This window comes from Limulus polyphemus, unplaced genomic scaffold (assembly GCF_000517525.1).
Source record: "Limulus polyphemus unplaced genomic scaffold, Limulus_polyphemus-2.1.2 Scaffold655, whole genome shotgun sequence".
NCBI lineage: Eukaryota > Metazoa > Arthropoda > Merostomata > Xiphosura > Limulidae > Limulus > Limulus polyphemus.
The window spans coordinates 473,091-485,599 of NW_013666265.1; the positions used below are offsets into that span (position 1 = coordinate 473,091).

General features: G+C 34.9%; 1 protein-coding gene across 2 annotated transcripts in view; it reads left to right on the top strand.

Annotated features, from left to right (window-relative positions):
- LOC106459737 (forkhead box protein O-like) overlaps positions 1 to 12,509 on the top strand; it is a 54,778-nt gene that overhangs the window by 38,520 nt on the left and 3,749 nt on the right. The window lies entirely within an intron of this gene.

Here is a 12,509-nt window from a genome sequence, read left to right on the forward strand (position 1 = left end):
TTTCTATATACAGCTGTTTATCTCTCAGTCTTGTTACTATTATCTTTCTATCTACACTGTTTATCTCTCAGTCTTGTTACCAGTATCTTTCTATATATATATACCTGTTTATCTCTCAGTCTTGTTACCAGTATCTTTCTATATACATCTGTTTATCTCTCAGTCTTGTTACCAGTATCTTTCTATATACACCTGTTTATCTCTCAGTCTTGTTACCAGTATCTTTCTATATACAGCTGTTTATCTCTCAGTCTTGTTACCAGTATCTTTCTATATACAGCTCAACTGTTTCTGGTTTGTAATGTATATCATAATGAACCAGATTAAATAAGTGAACTGCAATTATTATTAATTATTCTATTATTGATCATACTGTTTGCAACTTGCATTTACATATCCTCTACACCTTCCTAAATACATATCTGAACTTCACTTTTATGTTTTTTGTTCCTTGTTTTAGTCTGAGCGAGAAATTTCAAGGGGTCGATATTTTTGCCCATCAGAGTGTCTTCCACGTAATAACGCCTCTTTTTCTAAACATCTAATTGATCATTACCTTCTTCTCACTACACATACTGAGGTAGATGGAAGTGAGTAATTCTTATGAGTGAAAGTATAGAAGAATGTGTTATAATATATCATCCACACTTCATCTACCATATGCTGTGCCGACGAGACCTTTTACTTAATACCTGGACTTATCAATGCATAAATGCATTTGTTATGTTATTTTAATATAGCCCTTGTTGGCATTTCACAGACATATCTTTAGGACTGACACTTTACTACCACATCTGATTTTTTGTGTACAGCAACAGAGTTGTTATGTTGACTGAAATATTGTATGTATTATAAATAAAAGTACTTACTTATTAGTTAGGTTTAACGTGGATGTATCTTTATGGTCTGATTTAAGGTAAAGCAGTGTGCCCGCGTTACTTAGACTACCTGCAGATCTTCCACTTCTTATAGTTTCATAAACATAAGCGTGAATGCGATTGGTCAAAGAGAAACTGTGTAAAAATAACATTTTATTAAAAGTTTTCAAGGTTGCGTCTGGAATAAGTATCGCAGCCATGGAAACGCGCTTTAGGTCATAATGTGGAAACCTTTAGAAACTTGTTGCACAGTGCAAGTTTATACGTATTGAGACCGATCGATATGGGACACTGTTGTCGTTTGTCAGCATGAAAAGCTGATTATATCATAGAAAAGATTGAAACAGCGCTTAGCTTAGTGATCTTGTCTGAGCAAATAACTCTCAGGATAAAAGCCGAATCTGAGATTATAAATTACTAGAGGTTGCCTTTGGTGACCGTTTAAATACTACTCGACTTATATGCTAGCTTTACATGAACTTTTCTATATAGTATAAACTACTACTCTCGGTATTACAGTATAAAGCTGTTCTCTGCTTCTTGCCGATTAGCTAAATCATATTATTCTGTTTCATATGTGTTACACATACTTTCACATATGTGAAAAACGTTCCTTCGCATTTTGGCCCTTTGTAACAACTTGCTATGTATCCCTGTGTGCACGGGTCGAGGGATCAAAGTGTGCATGCCCCGAATTTGTACAGCGTGTCATTCAACATGGTATTATAAATTTGATGTCAGAGTTATCAACTATTCATGTTGCTTTACGTTGCTGATTTATTTTGTAGTAAAGAAGAGTAAATACCAGATACAGTGTACAGGGATACTGAGATACACTGTAGTTCACGGTATACGAGAGCAAATACCAGATATAGTGTACAAGGATGCTAAGATACACTGTAGTTCATGGCAGAGGAGGCCAAATACTAGATATAGTGTACAGGGATACTAAGATACACTGCAGTTCACGGTAAACGAGAGCAAATACTAGATATAGTGTACAGGGATACTAAGATACACTGTAGTTCATGGTAGAGGAGGCCAAATACTAGATACAGTGTACAGGGATACTAAGATACACTGTAGTTCATGGTAGAGGAGGCCAAATACTAGATACAGTGTAAAGGGATACTGAGATACACTGTAGTTCGCGGTATACGAGAGCAAATACTAGATATAGTGTACAAGGATGCTAAGATACACTGTAGTTCATGGCAGAGGAGGCCAAATACTAGATACAGTGTAAAGGGATACTGAGATACACTGTAGTTCGCGGTATACGAGAGCAAATACTAGATATAGTGTACAGGGATGCTGAAATTCACTGCAGTTCATGGTAGAGGAGGCCAAATACTAGATACAGTGTACAGGGATACCGAGATACACTGCAGTTCACGGTAAACGAGAGCAAATACTAGATATAGTGTACAGGGATACTAAGATACACTGTAGTTCGCGGTATACGAGAGCAAATACCAGATACAGTGTACAGGGATACTGAAAAGAACTGTAGGTATGCATTTAGGAAGTTGTAAAGGTTGAGAAAATGCAATACGCAAACTGTAGGATGGGCATAATTATTTTTATTCTTCACCTGAGCATCATCCCGCATTGCACTCTGACTTGTCAGAGCTTGAGTCAAACTGACTTCGGCATTTCATAGACATATCTTTAGTACCAAATCTGATGTTTTGTTTACAACAGACTTGTATTGTTCAATACGGGATCGGTCCATTGAATCAACCCCGTGCACATTTAGATATTGAGCTACAGTTTCAACTAAGTTTTCTTTTCAACACTTTTAATTTTAAACAAAAGATGAAGACGAGGCATCTTTCTTAAAAATCATTATTTTCTTTCACTCTTAATTTATTTGAATTAGATGACCCACATAGAAAAAGAGGAAATTACGGTTCCCAGAATTAAAGATGGCTTAAGAATTTCATCACTCGGCATGGCTACTGTATCGTACAAACGGAAAGTTTGGGGAATAAGGACGTCAAAACTTGTTCATTGTCTATTCCGCGTGATGAGCGGGACATTTGGATACTTCTTCTGCCTGTAATTGCTTTAGAGCGGGGATTGGAAGCTACGGTCTGCCTGAAGATTTCATTGGATACTTCTTCTGCCTGTAATTGCTTTAGAGCGGGGATCGGAAGCTACGGTCTGCCTGAAGATTTCATCCGACTCGCAATGTATTTGAAAATATCCATTTTAATTATCAAACTAGAAGAAATCATGTGCTGGCTCAGCCACCGATATTCACCCTAAATATCATTTAAGTTAATCTTCCTTTCACTAGGTGTCGCCACCTCGTATAGTGCTGAAATAATAACTCATTCCAATTACATTTGTAAAGTCGCGGTTGTTTTAAAATTTTCTTCAAGTGTTTTGAGGCCTACTTATTTCTTTTAAAATTTTATTCATAATTGTATATGTTTTTATACGTAATATGCATTTTCTTATAATCTCATATATAATGTATATGTGCACCGTTTCTATGTGCATGTGGGCGTGGAGAACTCTGGATATTTTATTATAGTCCTTGCACGAAAACGTTTCTCCACACTTGTCCAAGACTGCATATTTAATTAATTAGCTGTAGGTTACGTTAGTAATGTTTATATCGTGGTAAATTTAGGGACTGTGTGTAAATAAGATTGAAAAAACCGAAAGAAAGAGAGAAACAAATAGGAAGGGTAAAATTCAAATTAGAGGGGGGAAAGTAAAGAAATGGAATGGATTTTGTAAATGAAAAAGATGGATAAATTGAAAAAAAAGTGAGATAACGTGGGAAGGAAATGAAAAATAAAATATTTCAATAAAAAAGAAAACAATGAGAAACGAAAAGAGAGTAAATTAAAGTGAGAAGAACTTGAAAGTGGCTGAAGGAGGAAGAGGGGGAGTAGAGGAGAGGGATGGAAGAGAAAGAAGAAACGAAATGAATTCAGAAAATGGAGATGAGATGCAGATAAAGATCTAAAACAAAAGAAAATGAGAAAAGTACGATTAATTATGGAAAACAAGTAAGAAAAAAGTAAAAACAAACAGGATAAAGAGAACTAGAAGTTACTTTACACAAATACACAAGTATGTTTCAGAGACGTAGTCAGCATTACAGAATGGGGGGTCTTTTCCCCATCAAAAATTCTTCTAAACAAATATTTTAAGTAATTTACATGAAAGTAAAGAATTTGTTTCAAAAAAACAAACAGAAGATGGACATTTTTAAACATTTTAGAATGCGTAGATCGAGATCTGTTATAATCTCAGGAATCAATGTAACACAGAGATTGTAGTTCCTACGTTCAGTTACACACGTCATTCCATTAATGACTATCGAATAGCAGGTAAAATGATACACATATTTAATTATAATTTGAGCTGTATCATAACACAGTCTCAAAGTAAGATTTGCATAAAGCCTTTCGTCATACAGACATTTGATCAGCTGGATGATTGGTAAATTCGCTGAAGTAGAGCAGTGGAGATGGCGTACACATATATCGTAGAAGCGTTTACGTGTTGTATCTACTTTAAGAACGTACGTGTTCCCTAGAAACGTTCTTGTATTATATTTACGTTTAAAATACACACTTCAAAAAGAAGTGTTTTTGTATTATATCTATGTTTAAAATACGCATATTAACTAGAAACGTTCTTGTGTCATATGTTAAGAATACTCGTGTGCCCTAAAATGTTAATATGTTATAATTATGTTAAGATTTCACATACCTTCTAGAAACGTTGTTTGTGTCATATCTACATGAAGCATAATCACGTTCGTTTGATCTACTATGTACACCCTTTGATGAAATTTGGTTGATATTAGTTAAGCAGCTGATAAAGCGAAATTCTGAATGAATATGTGGCATAGGACAGTTAACCAAAGACTGTGACCTATAAATATGTAGGTGTGTCCCTTGGTGGGTCAACGCTAAAATCCAGGGTTAGATTCCCGCGATTGACAGAGAGCAGATCGTGTAGTGTTGCGCTAAAAACAAACAACCTATAGGTATAAATACGAAGAAATAAAAATATAATTTTACTGAATTATTTGTGAATTTGTTTAAAATATCAACACTAAACTATCGGGTCAATGAGTAATATTTTAATCCCCTGTTTTAAGTTCTCTACAGAAATATATCGATTTCCTGAAAGAGCACGTGATCGACGATAATTGCTCATTATGCGGCGTAACAATTACAGCACAATTCCCTTTTATAATAACATAGTTATATAATCTAAATATTAACGTTATTATCTCCCAAGTATTTGCATGTCATTCTTCACTACCAGCATTTCACGTAGTACTGCGATAATAGCAGTGTGTCGAAAAGCATGTGTTTTGCGAATACAGAAGTTTTAGCTATTTTCAAATGTTGTTTTCACGTTGTTAGGCTGCTACTGTAGTTCTAAATATCTTTTCACAGCTTCAAGCAAGACACTTGGTGGCTATACAATAATCAAGATGATTGATCGTATAAACGGACTTACTCTTGTTTATCACTCTAACAAAACGTTACTGTTTCTGCTGAAGAGCTCTTAGAAATACCCTTAAAGTTTTCATTGCAAGAATACTCTTTTCCAAGCACTGTTTTAAAGCAGGAAAGAAGTATTAGTGCAATATGTATTATTGAAGACATATGCGGACACTTTTATCTGACAAACGTGTTTCTATTAGTAGATGTGTACAGTTCAAGTCCATTATGTTTTACTATTCAATAGTACGTTCAGCGTATTTATATAATTGTTATCTTACCACAGGACGAAGACTGAATACAGTACTTTTAGCGTATTTATATAACTGTTATAATCCTATTTAATAGAGACTAAATACAGTACGTTCGACGTACTTATATATCTGTTATCTTTACACAACTTAGAGACTATATACAGTAAATTTATCATATTTATATATATCTGTTATCTTACTACAGGATAGAGACTAAATACAGTACGTTTAGTGTTTTTATATATATATGTTGTCTTATTACAGGATAGATCTTAAAATCAATATGTTCAGTGTATAAGTATTAATCAATCTCGTTATTTGGTTCAAAGAACCGAACAAAGCTCTTATGGCGGCAGGTGCTGTTGAATGGCTGCCTTCTCCCTGTTCAGAAACTCAAAATTAGGAGCGGCCATACTGAACAGTAGGTTATCTGATTACGCCTTTTAGCTCGCGTGCGACTAAAGTGGCGATCGCGTTTAAAATTCAGTCTAATTCTATTATCGACGGTGTCTTGTCGTATCGTATATCTTAATCATTTTCAAATTGCCAGAAAAATGATAGCGATGACTTAAAATAATATATAAGCTCTTAACAAGCGCTTTTAAAAGGTAGATTTACCTACTAGACGACTTACGAAAGGTAGCTTTACCTACGAGACGACTTTCGAAAGGTAGATTTACCTACGAGACGACTTTCGAAAGGTACTTTTACCTACAAGACGACTTTTGAAAGATAGATTTATCTACAAGACGACTTTGAAGTAGATTTATCTACGAGACGACTTACGAAAGGTAGCTTTACCTACGAGACGACTTTCGAAAGGTACTTTTACCTACAATACGACTTTTGAAAGGTACAAGACGAGCGAAGGTTCAACTTGTTGATTTCTTATCATTGTGATTTATATTCGATTCTGCATTTTTCAATTATTATAAATTTCACATTAAATTATGACTGCTAAAGTACGGCGTAGGATGGCATTAGGAATTCCTGCTTGGTTGTCTTCGAGACGTCTTTAGACACAACAACTATAAGAACATCGAGTATGATACCCGTTTTTTTTTCTTGTTTTTTTTTGTAAATTTACAATATAATTATTTTTTTCTTTACTAGAAAGTCTCATGGACCATTAATTAAAAAAATCAAGCCCCATACATCTTTATTTGCGTTCAGTCTCTGTTTTTACAATAAGTGAAATAGAAACTTCTACAGTTTTAAAATAGAAAAATGGATTCAAGAAACCAGCTCAACAAACAAGCCACACTTCATGTCGTTTTTCATTGAGTAAAGGACTGATCTTTGTTTGTTGTTGGGTTGATTGATATGTTGTTTCTGTTGGATTACGGTTGACTTAACAATGTGTACCCACACTGCTAAGTCAGTTTCCTGTAGGCTGAACAAAAAACAAACGAAAAAAAAAACAGCATGAAAACAGATGTTTTTTGGTTCTTCAGTATAAAAAATGAAACGTCAAAGGATTGACCTCATCTTTGTCTTTAACGTCCTGTGCGGGTGTATAAATTAGGTGGACCCGCACTCGTGTGGCATTCTGTTTCTTGTTTGTAAACACGTTTACCTATTTTTTTAGGCAATATTACTGAAGAGTTAGCCAGCATGTTTCGTATAGAATAAACAAGTAATGATAAAAGCGTGAAACATTCCGTTTCTATAATATTCTATTGTTAAACTTTTGTTGTTTAAGCTAAAGCTGCATAATGGACTATCTGCGCCGTTTCCATCGCAATCGCAAGGATCATTATAAACTCTCAAACTTACCGCTAAGCCAGCAGGAAGGGGAAGCTAACGTTTAATAATTTATCAATAACGTATAATAGATTGTTTTACCAACAGTTTACCTCTCAGTGTTTTTTTATCTCTGTTTTTGCTCTATTTTATGTACCTAATGAATTAAGATGGTATAGACCAGGTTCGATTTTCTCTCTATCTCTCTGAACCAGTGTTTTTTATCTCTGTTTTCGCTCTATTTTATGTACCTAATGAATTAAGATGGTATAGACCAAGGTCGATTTTCTCTCTATCTCTCTGAATCAGTTTTTTTTATCTCTGTTTTCGCTCTATTTTATGTACCTAATGAATTAAGATGGCATAGACCAGGGTCGATTTTCTCTCTATCTCTCTGAATCAGTGTTTTTTTTTGTGTGTGTCTGTTTTCGCTCTATTTTATGTACCTAATGAATTAAGATGGCATAGACCAGGGTCGATTTTCTCTCTATCTCTCTGAATCAGTGTTTTTTTTATCTCTGTTTTCGCTCTATTTTATGTATCTAATGAATTAAGATGGCATAGACCAGGGTCGATTTTCTCTCTATCTCTCTGAATCAGTGTTTTTCTATGTCTGTTTTCGCTCTATTTTATGTACCTAATGAATTAAGATGGCATAGACCAGGGTCGATTTTCTCTCTATCTATCTGAATCAGTGTTTTTTTATCGCTGTTTTCGCTCTATTTTATGTACATAATGAATGAAGATGGTATAGACCAGGGTCGATTTTCTCTCTATCTCTCTGAACCAGTGTTTTTTTTATCTCTGTTTTCGCTCTATTTTATGTACCTAATGAATTAAGATGGCATATACCAGGGTCGATTTTCTCTCTATCTCTCTTTTTTCAGTCCGGGACTCGTTTTATGAGAGAGAACATCCAAATTTTCCATTTCTCAGGTAACTAAATAGCAACAGAGAATAACTATCGTTCTAAAAACAAAAAACGAGGATTCATTGCTCGCGTCCCGTTGCTTAAAAGATGCGCTCCGTAAATTTTGGCCGCGAATGCGCTATAAACGTCAAATCTTACTATTCGATCATACAAGAGTAATCCAAGATTTGTCGGCTGGTGTTGTTCATTAGCTGCCTTCCTTCTAATCAATCAGTTTACAGTTCGTGACAGCTATGCGCAAATATCTCTTGTGTAGTTCTGCGCGAAATCTGAAACGAACTGTAGCACAACCAGACTACGAAGAGGTTGCTAAGATGAAGCCAAACTTTTTTAATATATTAGTTCTAGTAGAGACCCGCAAAATATCTACGGTTAAATTAGTATCTTTATTTCAACAGTACTTCTTTAAATACAGGATTTGTAGAATAATACGAAAAAGCCCCCCAATGGCACAGCGGAATGTCTGCGAATTTATACCGCTAGAAACCAGGTTTCGATACCAGTGGTGGACAGAGCGTAGATAGATAATCCTTAGTGTAGCTTTGTGCTTAATAACAAACAACAACAATAACACAAAATAATTCTAATCGCAAAATCTACAAGTCCACTTGTCTTAGGCCTAACATTAGTTAAGACTTTTTTTTTAAAGTATGGTCTATATTGGATAAAGAGAGTAATTAAAACTGTAACTTGTGCACGTATTTTGCTTTAGTTTAGTTAGGGCTAAACTTTATTCTACCTAATACTATCAATAAACAAGCTTATTTTATTCTACGACCTAAGGTTAGACCTTTTTAAAACTTTGATATTAAAAAGTATATTTACACCCGCATTTTTTCGTAGATAACTTAAACTCTGATTTATTATGAACATGGAAAAAAAACACGTTATCATCAACCTCTTTTATAGCAAACAAACTGAAATACCCCTCAACTGAGCCCGTCATGGCCAGGTGGTTAAGGCACTCGACTCGCAATCTGAGGGTCGCGGGTTCGAATCCATGTCACACCAAACATGCTCAGCCTTTCAGCCGTGGGGGCGTTATAATGTGACGATCAATCCCACTATTCGTTGGTAAAAGAGCAGCCCAAGAGTTGGCGGTGGGTGGTGATGACTAGCTGCCTTCCCTCTAGTCTTACACTGCTAAATTAGGGACGGCTAGCGCAGATAGCCCTCGTGTAGCTTTGCGCGAAATTTAAAAACAAACAAACCGTCAACTGACGGGAAATGTTTAAATTTAATTAAAACAATGTACATTTAACAGCAGCCATATATTTCAAAGTAATAACTTGAACATAAACTTTATCTCAAAATTTAAAAATTATAACAAAGCTTCTTCTTTCCATCTACCAATAAATAAAGGTTTTGAGGTGATCCCACCCTTGAACACTCTAAATTTCATTGACCATGAGAAAAGCATAGTTGTTTAAAAAACAATCCAATAACTTTCATACTTTGCAATTGAATCCCTTTAGAATATTCAACATTGTCTAAAGCGTCAACCTGCTAAGATTGTTTGAGTTTGACTCAATAGGCTGGGAATAATTAACCAACAGGCTTTACAAAATATAAATACAGTTAAGTTCAATTTTGACCCCTTTAGGACATTCCCCGTAGTTCTTAGTGTTTACATATACATTTTGGTTGAGATTGGTCCAATAAGATCGGAGGAGTTAGGATGCCGCAAACAAACACACATTTCATCTTCATATATATATAAATGAGTTACATATTAACAATACAATTTTATACATTTTTCAATGTATATTTTTGTCAGTCCTTCCTGGACAGCGCCTGCAAGTCTAAGAAATGATTGTTTTTATTTTTGATGCACCTTCATTAGGCCTAATGATGAACCTAGTAATGTTATTTCATGAAAGTTTCTTTTTCATATATATATTTAGAAATACTTTTTAAATACAAGTATAAATAGGCTGCTAAGAGGTTTTAGTATTAGCTATAGGTTTTTGTAATACACTTAACTGTATATGAATAAAATTGAAGTATTTTGATTAAACCCGGGTGTTGAAATCAGAATTTTTTTTTCAGTAAACATAAGCTGTTTTTTTTAACATTTGTGCAATCAGCAGCCAGGTGATTGTTCGTTTAACTATGATTTCATAGATAGCCAAGTCGTTTGATTTATTTGCCTTATACAATGAGAATACATACATAATAAATAAACGACACTAACACAAAAGTACTTCCCATCATTGGGTTATGTAGCGAGTACCTGATGTTGAACGTGAGAGGTTAGGATCTCCTGAGCACACTGCGAAGTTTAGGACAGTCTAAACCGAACATTGGTACTTAGTATAAATACTACAGGATCGTTAATCATGAGTGTCATTCTAGATTCTCGTGTACTTCACGTGTCACGCCCCCACATTCTCAAGGGGACCATGTGACAATCGATATCCAAATGATACGCAGCTGTGAATCTGACACTTGAACCGATATCTTGTTTGATAGCTATTGAACGAGCCTGTTATGTGACAGATAGTACATCGCTTATACGCACGTGCTTTGCAAATAAAATAAACATTGTTCATTTTATTATTCCTGTTGTTGTTGTTGTTTGGTGCTATTTTTCTCATAAAACCCATGTAAGTTCCTTTTTCATGTCTTCCTATTCTGCGTTTATGCCTGAATTTGTGATTGCTTCAATAGCCTTTTGTCTTCTAATTATCACCTTTGCCGCCTAATTTAGGGTGGTCCTGTTTGTTTTTCAAATTTATGGCTTTATTAATATTTGATTTGCTGCACTACTACAAATGTAAAATAATGTAAAGTTTTTTGAAGGCTCAACGGTAAGTCTGCAAACTTATAACGCTAAAAACTGGGTTTCGATACCCATGGTAGGTACAGCCCAGATAGCTCATTGTGTAGTTTTGTGTTTAACTACAAACAAACAAACAAATATTTAAATAAAAAACATTTTAATTGCCCCTAGACCCTAAAAAAATGGAATTAAAAACATTTTTTTTCTGTATTTCGAGGTTTATGTATTTTATATTCGCGATCTGTTAGATAACTAGCTATTTACTAAGTGTTAGACAGAAAAAAGATAGACTGTTACACTCTACAGTACAGTAGATGAACTACACGTTTTATTTCTTAGCTACAAAGGTGTCAATAATTTATTTGTTTTCTACAAATCGGTATTTTCATAAAATACTTATTTATATAATCAAGATATTCAAAACTTGCCAATTTTGGGAAATAAGGAATACAGCACTTAAGTGTAATATATTTCTAACGGAAAAAAAGGTATTAGAGGAATAACATTATTTCTACATATAGCCATTAAGCTCTTGAAAAACCTGAGCATCGCAGTTGTTTAGAAAGCTGATCCCATGTTGGTACCTCAAAACTTTAACCTTTAACGTCTACGTTCTCCATGTTTGAATGTCGCTAGGTTTCTGGTTCTGGTTTCAGTTAGATTTACAACGCCCAAGTGCTACCTATATTTGAGTAGCAGGATACACAAGTTGCCCCAATCAGTTATCACTTTGAATCATAATTATCAACTTCCAGATTCATGTATATTATTATTATAACTATTTACTATAGATCTTCCCTTGGGTGATTATTGCTATGAAAGATTGTTTGTTTATTTGTAATTAAGCACAAAGCTACACAATGGGTTATCTGCGCTCTGACCACCACGGGCATCGAAACCCGGATTCAAGCGTTGTAAGTCCGCAGACATGCCGCTGTGCCACTGGGGGGCGCTACGGAAGAACTCCTGCAAGTTTATATTTAATATCTTCCTATTCTACGTTTATGCTTGAATTTGTGATTGCTTCAATAGCCTTTATGTTTTGTTAATAAGCGAACATTTATTCTATGTATGTTTTAATAAGTAAGCGAAAGCTCCGGGCTGTAATTAGTATTTAAAATTGTAAGCCATTTATGTTTTAAATTATTGATGATGTTTGCGCAAAACTATTTGAGGGTTATCTACGCTCTGTCCACCAATGGGGAATCGAGCACCGGATGTAAGCGTTTTTTTTTAAAGTTAAGCACAAAGCTACACAATGGGCTATCTGTGCTCTGCCCACCAATGGGGAATCGAGCACCGGATGTTAGCGTTTTTTTTTAAAGTTAAGCACAAAGCTACACAATGGGCTATCTGTGCTCTGCCCACCAATGGGGAATCGAGCACCGGATGTTAGCGTTTTTTTTTAAAGTTAAGCACAAAGCTACACAATGGGCTATC